Genomic DNA, 22,627 nt, shown 5'->3' with positions numbered 1-22,627 from the left:
AATGCAAAGACCTGGAAGGCCCAGAAGGGCATGGGTGTTAGAACATAGAGAGGCAAGAGGAGAATAGAATGAGATGGAAGTTGAGAGATCCTTTGGGGCTTCCTGTATTAGGCTGTACCAGGAGTTTGGGGTTTTATTTTATTCAAAATGACAAGCTATTGAAGGGCTTTCCTTAGGGCAGTGATGTTTTTGTTTTTAGAGATCACTGCCGCTCTGTGGAGCAAGGAAGGAAGCCGAGAGGGGAGGGCTAGTGCAGTGGCCAGCTCAAGACTGGTGGTATCAGGCAAATACAGTGGCAGTGGGGATGGAGCAAAGTGGATGGGGCGTTCCAGATAGGTTATGGAGGTGGAATCAGAAGTATTTACTTAATGGGTTGGCTGTGGAGACAGGGAGGAATCAAGGAAGCCTTCAGGGTTCTAGCCTAAGTGTTGGTGACTGACAGTGCCATTTGCTGGTGGAGAAGATTGGAAGAACAGGTAGGGAGGGGTGGGTAATAAGAGCTCCATGTGGAACCTGTTGTGTTTTTTAAATACTTGCAAGACATCCAAATGGAAAGTCAAGTAGGCTGTGGATAATTCAGATTGGACTGATAGGAGTGGCCTTAAATGGTGGGAGTCACTAGCAATGGTATGTCATGGAACTGGTTGAGATCATTTATGATCTTAGAAGCCTTAACCTCAAACCATAAAACACTTTCAGTGCCTCAAGGTTGGACAAAAGAAAGAAGGTTTAGCCATGAAAGTGAAAGAGTGGATTATTCTTTTCAAGAACGAGGGAATGGTCTCTGCCAAATGCTGCTGAGAAGAGACGGGAATGGGGGTGGGGGCCATGAGGTTAATCATGAAGATCATTCTTTGTCAATAAAAAATGAATTAATGGGTACAGAATCTCAAGGTGAGCTGATGAAAAATCCTGGAGTCGGGTAGTGGCAGCCCCTGCTCAGCAGTGTGAACAGACGGAAGGCCACGGAGCCGTACGCTTAAAGATGGTACATCGGGTATTTTACCCACAATAAAAATGAGTTAACATCGAAACATTATGTGGCAGGTACAGATGTTATTGGCATGCTGCCTTGGACAATTTGCAGAGTACTGTATTTTCTGTGGAAGAAAGTAGCTTTAAAAATCGAATCTCATATTCCTGGGGCTAGGGACAGCGTCTCCACTTATCACGGTCCCAATCTTGTGTGTGCAGAACAGTGACCTAGAGATTCTGGAGTGGGACCAAGAAACCTTATACTTTTTCTTTCCCTGTTCACTGACTTGTTCTGACCCTTTAGCATAGCATTTAAAACAAGCCAGGCACTCAGTAAAGATTTGGTGACTAGTTTGACAACCCAGGTAGAGTAAAATGATAGGAACCAAAGGGAAAGGTTTTTCAGATAGGTTGAGATCTACAGTGCCTTATACATTCTGATCTCTGTGGGTGATGAGAAAAAGATTACAGGCAAGGAGGGAGAAGGTAAATACTGGGGAAATCATTTTTTAAAAGTTTTTATTTGTTTTTTGAGAGAGAGAGAGCACATGCACAATATGCACGAGGGCAAGGGAGGGGGAAAGAATCTCAAGCAGATGAGCGCAGAGCCCAAGCCTGACTTGGGGCTGGATCTCATGACCCTGAGATCATGATCTGAGCCCAAATGGACTGAGCTACCCAGGCGCCCCATGGAAAATAATTTTTTAAAGATTCAAACAATACCAAGTGGTAGTGTGTAGCACTCCCCTCAACCTCCCTGTCTGCATTCTTGCCTCTGAGTGAGGTCATTGACCTTTTCATAAGGTCCTCTGTTCCCCAACTTGCCTATGGAGTAACAGTAAAATGAAATTAGAGAAAAGGAGAACAGGGTAGATGATAGGATTCAAAATAGATGTCTGTGGTCTTTACTGAGAAGATAGCAAGGTCATTTGTCAGGGGCGGAGGCAAAAGGCTTTGAGTTTAAGGAGAGAGGAGTAAACTTGTGGAGTGTATCAGATGTGGGGGAAAATGGACAAAAGAAATGGTACCTGGCTGTCATGAGGCAACGTGAATTAAGTAACGTACCAGATCCACCTACAGGGCATGGTTCCATGGTTCATAATGTTCTAGAGTAGAAGTGGAAAATACAGTAAGTGAGGGGGCTGACAGAAAAGGAGGGGTTGTTAAATGAGCGTGGGGAAGTGGCAGTGCTGACAGTAAAGGAATGGGATGTGGACTTTAAAGGAAGGCCCTGTAATGGAAACCTCGTATATGGTACCTCGCTTCGTGGGGGTAGGAGCCCAGGCTGTGGCTCTGCTGGGGATGGCTTGTCCATTTGTAGTGCAGTTCAGGAGAGCTCAGAGGGTGGTACCCGTGTTTGTATAGGAAAGTGGAAGAAAGTTGTTTTGGGGAGAAGCAGATGGAGGCTTTGATCTCCTTTTTTCTTACCTTCTTTGTGCTTGCGCTCAGGAAAAGATCCTGAGACCTCACTGTACCAGATCTTAAACCTAGGTTCCCCTTCCTCTTAATCCTCATCGACTTTATCTGGTTGTGACTAAATGATAAATTTCTTCATAATAAAGTTGTAAAGTTGAACATTTTCTGGTTTTGTGGGTTCTTTGGCTGTCTTGCAAACACATTAAACACTTATATTACCTGAAATAAAAACCCTATGTGTGAGAATGTGAGGGAATGAAGTATGAAAAGTACTGTCTTTTTAGGAAAGGCTTATCTCAGTTGAACCAAAATCCAGGATGCTTCCTTGTATCATCAGAAATTATGTTTTATGTATGTCCTGACCTGTAATTGAAACATTTTCACAAGGAGGAAAACGGAGGGAAAGAAAAAAATATTTGTTAAACCTTAACATTATTTCAGGCCCTAATGGGTGTTTAATATTATTAAATTCTCATGAATAACCCTGGAAGTAGATTTTGTCTCTCTTTTATAGATAATGAAACAGGTTTACTGAAGATAAATAACTTACCCAAGTTTGCTTTACTAAGGGTCAGAGCCGGGATCTTAATATATACTGTAGATCCGTTCATCATACATTTTGCCATTGGTATTAAGCCTGTGTATAAATTTAACCTACAGATGACTGCCTACTGAACGTTTTAATATCTTATAATTGGATGACCATTATTTCAATAGGAGGAATAGGGAAAAGTAGTGTTTTTATGGATAAGTAAAAATTGTGATTAAAAAAACCCAAGAGTCTCTTCTGGTGATAGTTAAATTCTAGGTCAAAGCAGTTATTCTCCTTCTGCAGATAATTCAGTTTTTATTTGCATAGTATGGTTAGTCAAACATGGGGACCATTTTAGCTCTATATTTGGTAGCAATCAGAGATTATGAATCATATCTTTCACTTAAAAAAAAAATCCTAATCAGAAAAGAACACTTAGGACCTTAATTAAAGATGATATGGTACAGCTCAAGTTGTTCTTTGCTTAGAATGTCAATGTAAGCACAGTAATTAGAAGTACAGATTTTGGGGAGAAAGTATTTAAAAGGCTCCAAGTGTGATTCACTTGAAGGAAATGTTCTTGTAAAGAGGCCGTACTATAGATAGAATGTAAGGGGTATTTAAGTGTGGCCAGTAAGGTAACATGTCAAAAGTAAGTATTTTTTTTCCTTTTTGACTGTACAAGAAAGCTTAGCCCTGAAAAGCCACAGTAGTAAAAGATCATGAAACATTCTCACTGTAGATTTGAGTTCACCAGGGCTGACCTGCAGCTATTGAGCCTCACGCGGCTCACCCAACAGTTTGAGGTAGTTCTTCACGCCAGGCTGCAAGCACTAACTAGAATTTTCTGCCTTGCCCAATGAGAACCAACGTGTTAGCACTACGTATTAGTGGGAAGCCTCGGCTAGGGAGATGAAGAATTTCAAAATCTTGCGGTAAGTGTCATGTCAGAGAGAATTTCAAAATTTGTTATGTGGACTGTAAATATTTTGACATAACTAAGGAGTAAGAAGACTGCTATTGTATGTATCAGAATCCACCATCCTTAAAAGTTGCTTGCAGCATATTTCAGACATGACTGCTGTTATAATGTTTTAAAAGATAAATCAGCTTATCTGGTTTCATGGTTAAATTTTTATTTTAGAATAGTTTAGTGCTCCTAGGAAATTTTTTACAGTGTTAGGGCCACTCCCATCAGTATATTTTTAGCAATAAGTTTTAAAGCCCTACGCGTTTCCCCTGAATTTAAAAAAAAGTCATAGTTGTTGAATAAGTTTAGTTTCAGTGCAGTATAACTGATAGTTTTATGAATATAAAATAAATTAGGGTAGTTTATAATTTATTTTTTTCAAAAATCATTTCTCAGGGTGCCTGGCTGCCTCAGTCAGTAGAGTATGTGACTTTTGATCTCAGGGTCGTGAGTTCAAGCCCCACACTGGGTGTAGAATTACTTAAAAATAAAATATTTTTTATTATTATTATTTTTTTAAGATTTTATTTATTTGACAGAGAGACAGCAAGAGAGGGAACACAAGCAGAGGGGAGCGGGAGAGGGAGAAGCAGGCTTCCCGTCGAGCAGGGAGCCCGATTCGGGGCTCGATCCCAGGACCCTGAGATCATGGCCTGAGCCGAAGGCAGACGTTTAACGACTGAGCCACCCAGGTGCCCAAAAGATAAAATATTTTTTAAAAAAAACATTTCTCAATAAACAGTAGAACTGGAGAAACCTGGATGCCATTTTGAGAGATTAAATTTAAAATCTTTGTGTTTGGGGCGCCTGGGTGGCTCAGATGGTTAAGCATCTGCCTTCGGCTCAGGTCATGATCCCAGGGTCCTGGGATCGAGTCCCGCATCGGGCTCCCTGCTCCTTGGGAGACTGCTTCTCCCTCTGCCTCTCTCTCTCTCTCGTCTCTCATGAATAAATAAATAAAATCTTTAAAAAAATAAAATAAAATAAAATCTTTGTGTTTGGCAAACACGTTTGTTACATACAAAGTTAGAATTCACATCAAAGAAAGTTTTCTAGAGTAAATTTTAGTTTTTTAAACTGGAAATAACCTAAGAAGTAGAATACTAGATATATATTTTTTTTAATGTGGAGAAATGTCTTAAAATTTAGAAGTAACTCTTTCCATGTAGAGACTATTACCCACACACACACACAAAATAAGATTTTTTTCCTCTGATTACTGAGAGTAAAAGTTTTTTTTTTTTAAAAGATTTTATGTATTTGACAGAGACACAGCGAAAGAGGGAACACAAGCAGGGGGTGTGGGAGAGGGAGAAGCAGGCTTTCCACTAAGCAGAGAGCCCGATGCGGGGCTCAATCCCAGGACCCTGGGATCATGACCTGAGCCGGAGGCAGATGCTTAACGACTGAGCCACCCAGGCACCCTGTAAAAGTTTTTTTTTTTTTTAAATATGGTTGATTTAGATTTTATTTATTTATCTGACAGAGAGAGAGAGTGAGAGAGGGAACACAAGCAGGGGGCGTGGGAGAGGGAGAAGCAGGCTCCACGCCAAGCAGGGAGCCCGATACGGGCCTCCATCCCAGGACCCTGGGATCACGACCCGAGGCGAAGGCAGACGCTTAACAACTGAGCCACCCAGGCGCCCCCATAAAAGTTATTTTTGTGTGGTTTTGATTTGGAAGTATTTCTTCTAGGATTTAAAATAAAAATGAATGCTGCTATATTTAGATTTGTTTTAACTCGCATTTCCTAGAAGTGCAAAGAAATATATTTAAAAATAGGTCACTTTATTCTTCCTATTTGTATTCTGATTCTCCAGATCTGTGAGAATCTCAGGATTGGAGAGATCCATGGGAGCCCAACCCCTTTTTTCTAGGTGTGATCACACTTAAAAGATGAATATTTACAACTCGATATGTTTGGAGCTGCGTCTATCCATAGACCTTAGGATGGTTTTATTTTCAAATTTTACAACTGTTTTGCTTATTCATCTGACTTTATATGGCACATGATATCCTTATTATTTTCTGTTATAGCATATATCATCTAGATAAAACAACCTGAAAGAAATTGTTAAGAATAATACAAAGAGAAATGAAATTTGGGTAACCATGCTGTTTGAAAAAAAAAAGGGGGTGGGGAGGACCTTCACATACTTAGATATGTAAAGTTGACATTATGCCAGAGGGAGGGCAGAGGGGTTGGGGGGCAGAGAGAGCATTGCAGGTAATGTTACAAAGTTGTCTCAACTGGTTTTCGGTTGAGTGTAGAAAAGGACTTTGTTTTTTACAGTGAAGAAAGTGGGGATTCGTTGGACGGTTTTGGCTTATGTTTTATTTTATTTTATTGTTTTTTTAAAGATTTATTTATTTTAGAGAGTGCACACGAGCACCGGTTGGGGCAAAGGGAGAGGGAGATAGAGAAACCCTTAGTGGACTCCGCACTGAGCTCAGAGCCTGATGCAGAGCCTGATCCTACGATCCTGAGATCATGACCTGAGCCAAAACCAAGAGTCGGACACTTAATAGTCTGTACCACCCAAGGGCCCCTTGGCTTATGTTTTAAAGGGATTATTCAGGAGGTTGGGATGGGAATAGATTGTAGGGGGTAAAAGAATGGAAGCAGAGAGACCAGGTGAGATATGGTGATGGCTTGGATTAGGAAGATGGCAGTGGCGGTGGTATGTGGTAGGATTCTGGATCTATTTGGGAAGTGGAGCCAAGAGGCTTTCTTGCTGGCTGTGGAACATAAGAGAGTGAGCGGTCAAGGGTTACATATAGAAGATGGAATTTGAACTGGAGCCTGGAGGAATTTGTTGACCATGAAAAGATGGCATAAGCAGAGGAATTTAGGTGGGCAAGAACCAAATTAGGTGAGAAGTTAAGAAAGGGGCAGGACAGTGAGGAATGCTCTTTGATGGAGTGAGAAGTTTGTAAAAGAGAAAAGAAAGAGGAGGGGAAAGACAGGCTGGGAAGGGACTTTGGGATCAGTTTGTGAAATGCACTAAATGCAAAGTCAAAGTATATGAAGTTTTTTTCTCTTACATGTTAAAAAATCATAAAAGTTTTCAAACAGGGCAGTGGTGCGACTTAGAAAGCATCACTGTAGTTAATAACAGCTTTGGAACCAGGCAGATTGGGGTTCCGCCCCTTGCTCTTTTCCTTTCTGTGCTGTCTTTGAGTAAATTACATAACCTCCCTGAGGGAATGTGCCCAGTTTCTCCCCTGGATTGAGAACTTACCATTATGAGGAAGTTTGTAAGGATCAAGTGAGATCATGCATATAAAGATTTACACAGTGCCTGACCCACATGGGTCTCAGCTATCACTGCTGTTGAAAATTATTATTGCTATAAAAAGTAACATTAAAGCAGTGTTTCATTGCACGTGTCTACTAACAGTGAATGAATGGTTCCTTTAGGAAATGAAATGGACTTTTTGTCTAAAGTGAATTATTCCTGTCAGCCAGTATTTCCTTCTAAGACTGGGCATTGCTCCTTGAAATTCCTATTAGTTGTCCAGGAGTGTACTTTTATCAGAACAGCAGGGGATGTAATGCAGAGTTTACCTGAAACATTTAGAGATCAAATCTAACAGATTCCCATCTTGATATTCCCAGTTTAGTGCAGAAAAGCCTCTGAGAAATTTAGCAGCAGAAACCTGATGTCACTTTAAAATCCAACTGTCGGGGCACCTGGGTGGCTCAGTCATTAAGCGTCTGCCTTCGGCTTGGGTCATGATCCCAGGGTCCTGGGCTCGAGCCCCACATCGGGCTCCCTGCTCCGCGGGAAGCCTGCTTCTCCCTCTCCCACTCCCCCTACTTGTGTTCCCTCTCTCGCTGTGTCTCTCTGTGTCAAATAAATAAATAAAATCTTAAAAAAAAAAAAATAAAACCCAGTTGCCAAAACTTAAGGTCCTGCTGAATGCTATTCTGCAGAACACAGATTTAGAAAATGCTGAGAAAGGGAAAAACAGCATATGGGCTTTGATTTCATTTACATATAAAAATATACCTTACATGTAAAAATGTACTAAAGAAAAAGACTAAAAAAAGCATGTTCCATGGTATCAGTTCAGGATGCCATAACAAAATAGCATAGACTTATGGGTGGCTTAAATAACCGAAATTTATTTTCTCCCAGTTCTAGAGGCTGGGTAGTCCAAGATCCAGGTCCTGGCCAATTTGGTTGCTGGGCAGGGCCTTCTTCCTCGTTTGCAGACAGCTGTTTTCTCCCTGTGTCCTCATGTGAGCGCTGGTGTCTCTTCCTCTTATAAAAGCACCAGCCTTGGGGCGCCTGGGTGGCTCCGTCAGTTAAGCGTCTGATTCTTGATTTCAGCTCAGGTGATGATCTTAGGGTCCTGGGACCGAGCCCCGTGTTGGGCTCCGCACTTGGCAGGGAGTCTGCTTAAGATTCTCTTTCTCCCTCAGCCCCTCCCCCGTGACCTCCTCTCCCTCCCTCTCTCTCTCTCTCTTTTTTTTAAGATTTTATTTATTTGACACAGAGAGAGGGAGCATAAGCAGGGGGAGTGGCAGGCAGAGGGAGAGGGAGAAGCAGGCTCCCTGCTGAGCAGGGAGCCCAATGTGGGGCTCGATCCCAGGACCCCGGGATCATGACCTGAGCCAAAGGCAGACGTTCAACCAACTGAGCCACCCAGGCATCCCTCTCCCTCCCTCTCTTAAAAAAAAAAAAAAAGAAAGCACCAGCCTTATCCTATTAGGGCCCTGCCATTATGACCTCATTTAACCGCAGTTACCTCCTAAAGACCCTGTCTACAAATCCAGTCATACTGGGGTTTAGGGTTTCAAACATGAGCTTTGGGAGAGGCACAGTTCAGTTCATAGCAGTCACCTCTAGGCAGTGGAATCATAAGTGATCTTCATTTTCCTCTTTTTACACTTCTGTACTTTCCAAACTTTCTGCAGTCGTAGGGATTGAGTGAAACTAGATTCTATTTCTAGATTCCATTTATATGAGGTACCTAGAGGAGTCAAATTCATAGAGACAGAAAGTGCAGCGGTGGTTGCCAGGGGCCAGAGGAAGAGCAGAATGGAGAATTAGTGTTGAATGTGTACAGAGTTTCAGATTTTTCGGATGAAGACTTCTGGAGGTGGATGGTGGAGATGGTTGCACAACAATGTGAATGTACTTAATACCACTAAACTGTACACTTAAAAATAGTTCAGGTGGGGGCGCCTGGGTGACTTAGTCGGTTAACCATCTGCCTTCAGTTCAGGTCATGATCCCAGGGTCCTGGGATCAAGTCCTGAGTCGGGCTCCCTGCTCAGCAGGGAGCCTGCTTCTCCCTCCCCCTCTGCCCCTGCCCCCCTCCTCCCTCATGCTTGCTCCTTCTCTCTCTCTCAAATAAATAAAATCTTTTAAAAAAAATAGTTAAGATGGTAGATTTTATGTTATGTGTACTTTTTACACACACACACACACACACACACACACACACATTCCCAAGACCCTCCATCAGAAAAAAAACCAAAAAACTTCTAAAAAAATAGATGGCTTTTAGAGTTAAAGAGGTGGTTAAGTACTAGTTCTGTGTTGATCTAGTGGTTCTCAAACTTGAATACACATTAGAATTACGCAGGTGGCTTGTTTGACACTCCCTGAGTTCCCGATCCAGTAGGTCTGGGATGGGCCTGAGAATTTGCATTTTTAACAAGCCCCCAGGTGGTTGAGAACCACTGGCTAAGAGCAAGTCTTCATTCCTGGTTTATAAAAATGGAGATGTGAGTCAGATGTGAGGCTTCCGTGAAGATACTGATCCAGAAGCTCTCAGCATCAGCTTTAGTTTCTTTTTAACAAATCGTTTGCTTGCTTTTATTTTCAAATAATTTAGTTTTGGATTTTTCCCCCATGGAATAATTATGGTCATTTTACACAAACAGAAATAACTTATTTTTATTTTACTTTATTGTTTTAGTAAGCTGTACGTGGGGCTTGAACTCAGAACCCCAGAGATCGAGTCACATGCTCTAGCCATTGAGCCAGAAATAACTTATTTTTAGAAACATATTAAAGTATTTAAATATGTGACAGGCAATGTAACATTAACTTTGTTTCTTAGATTAGGATTATTTCAGTCCAGTGACTAGACTAGGGTTATCTATTTTTTTTTTTAAGGATTTTATTTATTTTATTTGACAGAGAGAGACACAGTAAGAGAGGGAACACAAGCAGGAGGAGTGGGAGAGGGAGAAGCAGGCTCCCCGCGGAGCAGGAAGCCCCATGCGGGACTCGATCCCTGGACCCCGGGACCATGACCTGAGCCGAAGGCAGACGCTTAACAACTGAGCCACCCAGGCGCCCCTAGGGTTATCTATTTAATGATCAGCGTTGTTCTTTGTAAATCTGCACATGTACGTATGGCAGGCAGGGTTATATTCTGGTGAAAATAAGGGTTATGGCAATTCCCCTCCCTCCATTCCCTTCTGTAAAAAAAAAACGACAAAACCTCTGGGAAACCCTATGTAAATAACTAGGGTAAATATTATTCATACCACTTTAGCTGTTCTTAATTCTCAAAGATTTCCACCTTGTGGCTCTCCATAAGAGCTAACAAGGGAAAAGTGACCCCCTAAACCAGTGTTGTACCGACACTAAATTCTGTAAACATCTCTAGGCCTGGACTATCCAATATCGTGGCCACTAGCCATATATGGCCATTAGCACTTGAAATGTGACTAGTACCAGTTGGCATATGCTCTAAGTGTAAAGCTCACACCAGATTTTAAAGACTTTGTGTGAAAAAAAGGATGTAAACTATCTCATTAGGTTTATACTAATTACATGTTGAAATGATTAAATAAATATTAAAATATTAAATTAATATATTTATATTAATATTTTCCATTTAGTTCAAAATATTGTTTGGATATTCTGGACCAAATAAAATATATTAAAATTAATTACACTTAAAAACTTTTGGCTACTAGAAAATTTTAAATCAGATATGTGGCTCTCACTGACTCATTTCTGTTGGACAGCTGAGCTTCTCTAGACCTAGGAGTTTAGAAGTGTTGAGTGTGGAGTTGGGGGAGAAAGGAGGGCTCTGTGGCAAAGTCAACGTATGAAACTGAGTTTTAAAGAGCAAGAGGTCTGATATGCGTTATGAATTACCAAGAAATATATATAATATGTAGCATTTCCCAAAGTAGTTTCATTATGGAACCCTGCCATCCTTTTTTGTTTAAAGAACTCCTTTACCTGCAGTCCTACATGGAAAAGACTGTAAAATGCTACTCTGAGCCTATGTTCCCGAAGCTCCTTTCTACAGGCCAGTGCCAATATATTTCTCCTTACTCATGCATACCTTTTTATAGTGATCGGTTTAAAATAATATGCTTCACTTTTCTCAGCAAAAATACCATATAACTAGTTGATTTAAAATTGTAGAATTTTAATTGATGGGATAGTGAGGTTTTTTGCTGTGGGAGAAAATGTTTTAAGATTCTCAATTGCTATCTTTTGGCATGGGAAATGTTTCTAGAAATCAAACCTTCCAAAAATCATGATTCCACCCACAGAGATGAGAAGCAGCACAGGCTTGGGAATTAGAGATTTGAGTTCAGACCTCTGTCTTGCTACTTACAGACTCTGCCATGTTGGACAAGCATCTTACATTCTCTGTAAAAATTGGGGTAATAGTGCATACCTGCCAGGATTGTGTTGGAAGGGTTAGAACTGTGTGATGTGCCTGGCAGAGGGAAGGCACTTAGTAAATGTTAGCTATTACAATTTTTTTAAAGATTTTATTTATTTGGAAGAGTGAGCAAGCTAGAGAGAGCATGAGTAGGGGAGGAGCAGAGGGAGAAGCAGACTCCCTGCTGAGCAAGGAGCCTGACATGAGGCTCAATCCCAGGACCCTGGGATCATGACCTGAGCCAAAGGCAGACATTGAACTGACTGAGCCACCCAGGCACCCCTGCTGTTACAATTTTTATTACCTCATGTGCCTTGGGATATTAATTAATAGTACAAGGGGCTTAATATTACTGTAAATATCCATACTAGTATATGTTTATTTTCATGCATACTGTTAATGCTTTCTGTAGTTTGGAAAGTTATTTCAGATGTAGGTCTTGCCTTTCTAATAAGATTATCAGCTACTCGAGAGCTGGGACATATTATTATATTTGTTTAGCCCTCCAGGACAAGGCTTACCCAATAAATAAATAATCATTGAGTCCAGGCCTCATTGTCATTAGTACGATAAATTATAATGGTACTGCTTAATATATCATGCTATATTAATGTGCTTTCTTAAAGAAAAATTATATGGATATTAAGAGAATCATTAACAGAAGTTGCAAGCTATCATTAGAAGTTTAAGAAAAAGTTGAATAATGACAAACCTTCCTAGAGAAAAAGTTTTACTCAGTGAGGCAAAATCTAAGAACTTAAATATTTAGAGAGGGAAATAGGGTGTTCTTTAGGCAAGACCGTGAAGACATAATGAAGCAAGAAAAAATTATTCTAATTTGTCCAAAAGAATGTCCTGAATAATGGCAAGAATGGAGCTGTGGTTCTGTCCTATCTTTTCTTACTAAGTATAATTGACAGTGTTGCATTATTTTCAGGTGTACAACACAGTGATTCAACAACTCTATTCGTTATGCTGTGTTCATCGCAAGCGTAGCTACCATTCATCACCAGCCAACACTATTACAGTCCCACAATAGACTATATTCCTGATGCTGTACTTTTACTCCCGAGACTTATTCCTGTATCTCCCACTTCCCTTCACGCATCTTGCCCATCCCCCCCCCACTCACGCCCCTCTGGCACCCACCAGTTTGTTCTCTGTATTTATGGTTCTGTTGCTAGTTTTTTGTTTATTTGTTCGCTTTTTTAGATTCCACATATAAGTGAAATCATATGGTATTTTTCTTTGTCTGACGTTACTTAGCATACTACCTTCTAGGTTCATCCATGTTGTTGTCACAAATGGCAAGATCTCAGTAATATTGTCAAGTGTGCACACGTGTGCATCTGTGTGTGTGTGTGTGTGTTTATATATCACATCGTCATTCATCTATCAGTGAGCATTTAGATTGCTTCCATATCTTGGTTATTGCAGATAATGATGCAGTGAACATAGGTGTGTTCTCATTTTCTTTGGGTAGTGGGTTGTATGGTATTTCTATTTTTACTTTTTTGAGGAACCTCTGTACTGTTTTCTGTAGTGGTTGTACCAGTTCACATTCCCACAAACAGTTCGTGAGAGTTCCCTTTTCCCCACCTTGCCAACACTTGTTATTTCTTGTCTGTTTTTATACTAGCCATTCTGGCTGGTGTGAAGTGATACCTCATTGTGATTATGGTGTGCATTTGCCTGATGATCAGTGATGTTGAGGATCTTTTCATGTGTCTGTTGGCAGGCTGTATGTTTTCTTTGGAAAAATGTCTATTTGGATGGATCTGTCCTGTTTTAAATGACCAGAAATGATATAAGATATGGTCAAACAAAATGAAAAGTTTTTATCTCTTTCCTGAGGAAAAGGGTTGTGTTGTAGGCACAGATACCTCAGAAGATGGAACTGGGTTCTAAATCATTAGACAGTTTCTCCTAACATTCAGTTCTTGCACATGTGACTGCCACCTTGAGAGTGATGTGGTCTTAAGTAAATAATAGTAATAATTTATTATTATTTTATTATTTAAGGACAATTATTAAAATTATTATTATTATCATTAACCATAGTGAGTTGTCCTGAAAAGTAAATTGAGTCTTTTATTCTTAGACCACTAAAGGCTGTCTATAAGTTACCTGATTCCCTTATTTGAGGGTTCAGTAATCTATAGCTGGATAGCCCAGAAGTGAGTATAGAAAAAGGTATTAATTCAGATGTCATTCAGTTCCAAGCACTCATATAAAAACTAGAAAAGTACATGATTTATTTATGTACCTGTCTTCCACTTTGGATGTTTGGGAGAATGAAGATGTGAATTTTGACTAAGCTTTCCAGAAGATTGTTACATATTTATCAGATGAAATTTGCCTTTGCGTCTCACTCTGGTCCAAGGTTGAGAATTTGATGAGCTTTTCCACTGCAGTTTTAGGCTTTTTAAGTTATAAAATGTATTTCTGTTGTTCTCCACTGAGCATACAAAAAATTAGCTTTACTTGCTCTTTCTTACCCAGGAATTTTTTGATAAGTTTGGTGATACTGAAGACTGTCCTTTCTGCACTGTTGAATCAACAGCTTGCTGCTACCATCCTGTGTATCTGGCAGCACCTTCAGCATCTTTGCATTGCAAAAATTACACCAAACAGTGTTTAGAAATGACCAGTCTGCGCTTAGCAAGTATAAAAATAGCTTGTGGATTATATTCAGATGTTTAGAATCCCATTGTTTGTTACTGGATTGAGTTTATTCACTTCTCATGTTGAACAATGGCCCTGGGCCCTAGCAATGTGCAAGGGCCCTATGGACTGACCCCTAAGAGATCTGTGGATAGAATTGTGGGGAGCATAGACCATGACCTTGGATATGAAAAAAATTGCATGTTATTTTCTTTAGACTCCAGTGAAATTTATCATTTCCTAAATCTGTGAATGAAGGCCACAGACCATAGTGGTTATTAACAGTGCGTGGGAATTTGTTACTAGTAGAAATATTTTTTTATCGCCTTATGTTTACAGATATCTGGAAAGATTACTGTCTTCTAAATGACAGTAGTTACTAGACTCACCACTAAATCTTGTATATGAACACATTGACAAAGAATCACATATACAACCTTATCACAATTTTTAAATACCTTCTATAAATGTATTTTTTAATAAATGCATTTTTAAAAATCCTACATATATTATGCACCTTGAAATATTACTCTGCAAAGGGACCCATAGGCTTCACCAGACAGCCAAAGGCACACAGAGGGTCAAGAACCCTTGTCCTTCCTTTGGGAGATTTCTTCTCACAGCCACATCTGGTACCTGTCAGGAGTTGTGGGGTAAACTGCCTCAACTTCTCTCATCACTTACTGGGGTTAATTTTAACTGATGAGCCACGGGTCCTTCATCTCACTTCAGTGAGCATCTGTCCTAAAATTGCCAGCTTGGAGAATGCTTTTCCGGAAATAAGAAGGTTTTTTGATCATGGATCTACTAGTTATGGTCTTTTTTTTTTTTTGTAAGAATATTCATATATGCTTTATATTTTATTGTTATTATTTTTAAAATGTTTTTCAGAACAAAGTTTTCCCTCTTAGCCATTTTAAGTACAGTTCTGTGGCATTAAGACATTCACAATATTGTGCAACTTTCACCACCATCCTTCTCCAGAACTTTCTCATCTTCTCCAACTGAAACTCTGTTCCTTATGGTCTTTTGATAGGAATAAGTATAAATATAAATTCTCTTCACATGGCATTTCTTAGGGTTTACAAAAGATTTTACACCAGATAGAAGTTTATGTCTCTCTTTTTTTTTTAAGATTTTATTTATTTATTTGACAGAGAGATGAGAGACAGCGAGAGAGGGAACACAAGCAGGGGCAGAGGGAGAGGGAGAAGCAGGCTCCCCGCTGAGCAGGGAGCCCGATGCGGGGCTGGATTCCAGGACCCTGGGATCATGACCTGAGCCGAAGGCAGATGTTTAACCGACTGAGCCACCCAGGCGCCCTGAAGTTTATGTCTCTTAAATGGAATATAGAAAGATGAGATTAATTCAACTTTAAAATTTTTTGTAGAAACTGAAATCTTGTTTGGAATAATATGCTACATGTATATTCATATTCTTTCTTACGTCATTTTTAAAAAATATTTCTTCATTTTGGATTTTTTTAATTATTTTTTTAAATCAGGCTCCATACCCAACATGGAGCTTAAACTCGGGATCCTGAGATCAAGAGTCACACGCTCTACCGACTAAGTCAGCCAAGCGCCCCTTAAATCATTTTTAAGCTTAAAAAATGTTTCTCTCATTTTCTTCTCCTTAAATAATTGCTTTTGTGCACACATCTTCCTTGTGAGTCCACTTTTACAAGAGGGGACCCTGGACATCTCTTGCTTGGTACCATCATTGACTTCGTAAAATGGAATTTTGTTTGTTAATATTGTTAGTTTTTACAGGGCTTGTTTTTCTTGGAACATACCATAAAACCAAAATATTTTGAATGTTACTCATTGAGAGAGAGCAGTGAGAGTCAAGAGTTTGCATAATAACTTTAACCAGATTGCTAATAAATATTTTTTGCTTATAACTACTGCCCCTTCAAAGTATCTTTTAAAAGCAGTCCTATACATAGAGACAATAATACATACAAACTACCCTGACGGATAGCAATAGTGTCCTATTATATTTGAGGAAATATAGAGAAAGATTCATTAGTTTTTATTTTAATAGCTTAATTATTACCACACTGTATTTTAGTGAATTCTTAACTGTGGGTTGGGAAAGCAAACAGCCGTCCCTTTTACTCTTTGCTGTGACTGGTACTGTATAATAATACCTGTTGTTTTCAAAAGTAGAAAAAGTCACATTGGTAGGGTTTTTGCTTTTACTTCATTTAAAATGTTCTCTGGAAGAAGTCCCCTTTCCCTGAGGAAGAACACAAATGACTTAGATACATTTCCATTTCATTTAAAAAAAGATCTCAGATTTTTCTGAATAAAACTAAAGTCAGAAAAATATCAGCACAGTTTCTGTTTATCATTCAGGTATTTTGTTTTTATAAAGAGGATGCAAGTATGACTTGCTTTTGGTGCTTCTAGTTTTTAATTCCTACTCCTAAAAGTTTTGCTAACGTGTTTTTGGTTGTCATCTTCATGGGTGGTTAGTTTCAACATTGGCATTGCTTCCTCTCGCTAGGTCAGTGTGTCGTTGGAGCTGAGTCCCTAAATGACCGTTTTTAGTGGAAGAAAGTAGTAAATGTGGTAATCTGTGATTAAAACAGAAACTCACCTTTTATTTGGAAGTAAAATACAAGAATTCTTTAACTGAAACAATCGTGTAACCAGAGAGAACTGACTCATCTTTTTAATACATATTATTCTACATACTGAAGTACTGTGATTTATCACAAAGATAGATTCAATTTCATTTTACTTAATATTTAATAGCAATCAGGCTAGCAGCATTTCTTTGTATCATTTGTCAATCATTTCCTGTATATTGTTTTCCATAATCATTAAAATGTTCAGTCACTCTTTTTTTTTTTTTTTTTTCAGTCACTCTTAAAACGCAGTAAATTATAAAAACATTTTTGGCAGGGCATCTGTTTTTTTCCTACATTATAGAGTAGGTTTTTTTTCCTGTAAAGTCCAGTGTTGGTGCCCTCAAAAAGCCATACATGGCTGTAGCAGAGACTCTTCGACTTAGACTTTTACTTCTGAGTCTTTTAATGAACGCAATTATTATTAATATAGTAAATTACTGTGCTGGGGTGCCTGGGTGGCTCAGTCGTTAAGTGTCTGCCTTCGGCTCAGGTCATGATCCCAGGGTCCTGGGGTCGAACCCCACATCAGGCTCCCTGCTCCGTGGGAAGCCTGCTTCTCCCTCTCTCACTCCCCCTGCTTGTGTTCCCTCTCTCACTGTGTCTCTCTCTGTCAAATAAATAAATGAAATCTTTAAAAAATAAAAATTAAATTACTGTGCTAAAGATTTGGGGACTCCAAGGGATTATTTTATATTTATGTTTAGTACATAAATCCCTGTTTGAGGGAGGTTTATTTAATACTAAATAGATTATTATGGGAGGATACGCAATCTTGCCCTATGAATCTTAGAAAATGACACTTCCTTATGCCTGAGGGATGGAGTCATCTGATCTGGAGCAGAGATGGAGAGTCAGCTGACTTCTCATGGCTTTTTTTTCCCAACAGGAATGCCTGGCTAGATGCATAAGGGCCCAGCGTAAGGCTGCAAGTCCTGGGCGATGGATGCCCAGCCCTGCATCCCAAATCCTGTGCATTATGATGTGGAAAAGTGCTCGTGTGTAGCCTAGCTGCCTGTTTTTGGAAACTAAATAATAAGGAACTGACATCACCCTTAGAAAAGTTAGACCAAAATCTTAGTAAAGTAATTCAATAGAGTAAGAGACATTTACTAGGCACATTTATATCAGGCGTTGCACTAAACTCTAATAATACAAAGATGGAAAAAACTGCCCCAGCTTTCATGGAACTTGTAAGCTAACGAGGGGATCAGAAAAACACAGTTTGTCATACACCTGTCAGATGCTAGTAACACGTCAGACATGCTCTGGGGATACAAATGAGTGAACAACTAATATTACTTGGGGATTAAAAATAGAGGCAGTGTAATTTTACTCAAAGCCTTAAAAAATAAACAGGCATCATTAGTTGACCACTTGGAGGTGAGTGGGGAGGTCTTTTTGTCTTCTCAAAAAGGTGCAAAGCCAAAGAATTTAAAAAGTGATGTAGTAATTTTGAGGGATATCAAATGGTCAAGATGGCAAAGAGCCAGTCTTGGTGGGTAGAGGTTCAAAGTGAAACTAGAACCTATTGCAATGAGCCAGTATTTCCAGTTCACTGATGTCAAAAAACCATGCAGTCTAAAAGTTGCTCAGCTTTGAGATGGTGACTTACTTATATTTACATTCGAATACATTGCTCTTCATCAGTATTCTCAAAGCACTGTAGACTCTTTTTACTTAAATTTGGGCTGTGCTTTAGTTGAGAGCAAAAGATAGGCGTAATGAAGATAATCATAGAGAGCATTGACTGATCAGTGTCAAAAGACATGGTTGTGGCTTTTAGAATTCTAGCTAGAGACTCTGAAGGACCGCCCAAGGTTGTCAGAGAAGGATTCACAGAGGTAGATTCAAGCTAAATTTTGAATAATGGATGGGATTTGAATAGATTATGGAAGAGGAAGAGGAGCATTTCAGGTAAGAAGATTGTCTCCTGGGGGCAGGAGAGTGGCAGTTGGGCTAGAATAGGGTGTAGGGGAATAGCGGGAAATGACTATTTAATTCTGGGCTTAAATAGAATTATTTTCCACTTTGGATTGTTCTTGCATAGGAATAACCTCGTCTCCAAAATAAGCATACTTTCTTGGAAAACCGAAGTAGGTTTTAGGGAAAAGGGAATGAGCACACTTTCCCTGGTGTGCCTGATCCTGTTGGAGGTTTTGCCATCTTATGGCCAACATACTGGAAAGGGTGATAGATTCATTTAGAAAAATGTTCACTGACAACAATGAGATATCACCTCATACCTGTTAGAATGGCTATTATAAAAAGACAAGAGGTGTCTGACTGGCTCAGTCAGTAGAGCATGTGATTCTTGATCTCGGGGTTGTGATTTCGAGCCCCATGTTGGGTGTAGAGATTACTGAAAAATACAGTCTTAAAAAAAAAAAAGATGTTGGCAGGGAGGTGGACAAAAGGGAACCCTAGTGCACTTTGGTGGAAACGTAAATTGGTGCAGCCAATATGGGGAACAGTATGGAGGATGCTCAAAAAATTAAAAATAGAGCCGCTATATGATCTAGCAATCCCACTTCTAGATATATATAGGAAGGAAATGAAATCACTGTCTCAAAGAGACATCTGCATCCTCCCTGTTCTTTGCAGCATTATTCACAATAGCTAAGATATAGAAACAACCTAAGTGTCTGTCAGTGGATAAATGGATAAAAAAATTGTTTTACACACACACATAACACACACGTATATACAATGGAATATTACTCAACCCTAAGAAAGAAAGAAACCCTGCCATTTGTGACAACATGGATGAACATTGAGGACATAAGCATAAGCCAAGTGAAATAAGTCAGACAAAGATCAACAAATACTATATGGTCTCACTTACAGGCAGAATCTGAAAGAGTCAAACTTGCGGAAACTAGTAGACTGGTGGTTGCCAGAAGCTGGGGGCTGGGAAATGGGGAGATGTTGGTCAGAGGGTACAGACTTTCAGTTATAAGATGAATAAGTTCTGGGGACCTAATGCATAACATGGTGACCGTAGTGTATTGTATACTTGAAATTTGTTAAGACAGTAGATTTTGAATATTTTCACCACATAAAAAATTGGTAACTATGTGAGGTGATGGAGGTGTTAACTAACCTTATTGGGGTGATCATTTCACTTTATACATATATATCAAAACATTACACTGTATACCTTAAACTTAAACTTAAATCTCAATGAAGCTGGGGGTAAGGAAGAAATTTTTTAAATGTTCATTGAGCTCCCATTATGGGCCAGGTGCTATTCTGGGTGCTGAGGTTTATCGGTGAAGCTGGTGGAGCTGACTTTCTAATGTAAATATAAGTAAATGTAGTCAGGAGGGGAAGGAAGAAATAAAGGAATTATTTGATGGCAAGGAGTGGAAAGAGTGATACTGAAGGTGGTCTAGAGTAATACACTCCCAAATAAGATTTCACCTATGACATTTTCCTTCAGTCAAATTACCAAAAAACTGAACCCTGCCTCTGAGTTTGAAGAGTAAGGAGCCTCAATTTGTGTCTCTGAGCTGACCTGAGGCCGTTGTTTGCAGGGCCCACCTGACAAGTTCTCCAATTTGCCTGAAATTCGCCTGAGTATGTGTTATAGCACGAGGGAAAGAGTGACCTACCTCAGGGGGTCACGGAGAAAACCCCACAGCAACCCCAGATTCCTGGTGAATCTTCTGGAAGAGACTGGGGAAACAGGATTCCATATTTGATTTGTTTGGTGGGTTTTTGTTTTGTTTTGATTTGATTTGTTTTGTTTGGTGTACTATATTTCCTTTTAGGCTTTTTTTCTTTGTATGTATTTTTTAAATTTTTAATTCCAGTGTAGTTAACATATGGTGTTATATTAGTTTTAGTGTAGCAGGATTCCATGTTTTCAGTAACCAACTTTATATTATTTTGAATCTATCCTAGACATCATAGTAGTTCATTCATACCTATTTCAGTATTGATCTCTAAAAGATATGTGGGTATTTTTTTAATATAACCCTAGTTTCGGGGCACCTGGGTGGCTCAGTCGGTTATGCATCTGCCTTCAGCTTAGGTCATGATCCCAGGGTCCTGGGATTGAGCCCTGCATCAGGCTCCCTGCTCAGCCAGGAGCCTTCTTCTCCCTCTCCCTCTGCCTGCCATTCCCCCTGCTTGTGCGCTCTCTCGCTCTCTCTCTCTCTGACAAATAAATAAATAAAATCTTTTAAAAAAAAACCCAATTTCATTATTACATCTGAAAATCTAAATAGTATATATATCTCCCATCAGGAATTATGAAATTTCAATGTTGATTGTCTCTAGGAAATTGTAAATTTGTCAGGATTAATCTAGAATTATGTGAGTAATTATGCAAGGTCTTTGGGCACACAATCCTTGTATAAGACGCAGCTGTGCTATATTTAAACCCTGGATATTTATTCACTATTTCTTATACTTACTTATCTGCGGTTTGCTGGGGATATGCAAATGAATATGACAAGATCCCTGCTTCTGAGGGTAGCACTATAATACTGTCTTATATTGTTAATTTCTAGATGATAGTCCATTAGTAACATTTAAATTTGAAGTCAGTCTAGTCTGTTAGCCCACTATAATTTTTTTTTAAGATTTTATTTATTTATTTGACAGAGAGATAGGGAGAGCAGAAACATAAGCAGGGGGAATGGGAGAGGGAGACGCAGGCTTCCCGCTGAGCAGGGAGCCCGATGTGGGGCTCGATCCCAGGATCCTGGGACCATGGCCTGAGCTGAAGGCAGACGCTTAACAACTGAGCCACCCAGGTGCCCCTAGCCCACTATAATTGAGCCATAACTTAATACTCATAGCTCTTTCCCACTCTGAGCTACACAGTGTGAGTTAAGAGCAGCCTCCATTGCTGCAGGGTTTCGCTACTTTCAGAGTTTGGTGCCTCTTGAACCATCCCGGCTCTGAATCTAGATTCAGCAAAGACTTTTGGGACTCAGCCAATACTCTCTTTTGACGCCCTCCTTTGTTTAGACCTGGGACCCCCCACCCTGGCACACAATTGGCAACTGAGATTGAAGGAAGATGAAGAAGAAAGGCCTGGAAAGATTTTCCACAGGACCATCTTTGCATCAGTCAGACAATGTGTGCACAGGTCTTCCATCTATAGATTCCTAGTGGATCTTAAGATTTTTTTTAATATTTTTATTTTTTTTAAGATTTTATTTATTTGAGAGAGAAAGAATGAGAGAGAGAGAGCATGAGGGGGGAGGGTGAGAGGGAGAAGCATACTCCCCACTGAGCAGGGAGCCCGATATGGGACTCGATCCCGGGACTCTGAGATCACGACCTGAGCCGAAGGCAGTCGCTTAACCAACTGAGCCACCCAGGTGCCCCTGTTTTGAGAGGTCTTTAGCAAACATGTTTAGCACAATTTTTATGAGCCCTGAAGTTTTTCAGTGTGTATATTTCTGGACAGTTTTAGAATCTGTCAGTTTCTCAAACTTGAGAACTCAGACCACCTGAGATTATTTTCTCAGACCCCAGTTTGAGAAACACTGATTTGTGTGGTTAATGATTCTATAGTCAGTAAACTTAAGGTTATTGTCACTGTGTTGGAATTTATCTTAAAGAAGTCTGATTTTTTTTTTAAGATTTTTTTATTTGAGAAAGAGAGACAGATAGTAAGAGAGAGAGCACGAGTGGGGAGGAGAGGGAGAAGCAGGCTCCCCACTGAGGAGGGAGCCCAATGCAGGACTCGATCCTAGGACCCTGGGATCATGACCTGAGCCGTAGGCAGACGCTTAACTGACTGAGCCACCCAGGTGCCCCAGAA

The 22,627-nt window shown here is 39.8% G+C and overlaps 1 protein-coding gene across 3 annotated transcripts in view; it reads left to right on the top strand.

The window, feature by feature from the left end:
- BICRAL (BICRA like chromatin remodeling complex associated protein) overlaps positions 1-22,627 on the top strand; it is a 69,853-nt gene that overhangs the window by 4,551 nt on the left and 42,675 nt on the right. Inside the window, exon 1 of one of the 3 annotated variants that reach the window (XM_028097468.2) lies at positions 17,587-20,557. The exons of the other annotated variants lie outside the window; for them this stretch is intronic. The gene's annotated coding sequence lies outside the window, so the exon portion shown is untranslated. Of the gene's footprint in view, positions 1-17,586; positions 20,558-22,627 lie in introns of those variants that run through there. 3 annotated transcript variants of the gene reach the window in all.

This window comes from Eumetopias jubatus, unplaced genomic scaffold (genome assembly GCF_037043125.1).
Source record: "Eumetopias jubatus isolate StellerSeaLion01/CBP00866 unplaced genomic scaffold, mEumJub1_p1.0 scaffold_6, whole genome shotgun sequence".
Taxonomy (NCBI): domain Eukaryota; kingdom Metazoa; phylum Chordata; class Mammalia; order Carnivora; family Otariidae; genus Eumetopias; species Eumetopias jubatus.
Note: the sequence above shows the minus strand (reverse complement) of the source record. Positions and strands in the feature narration are given on the sequence as shown.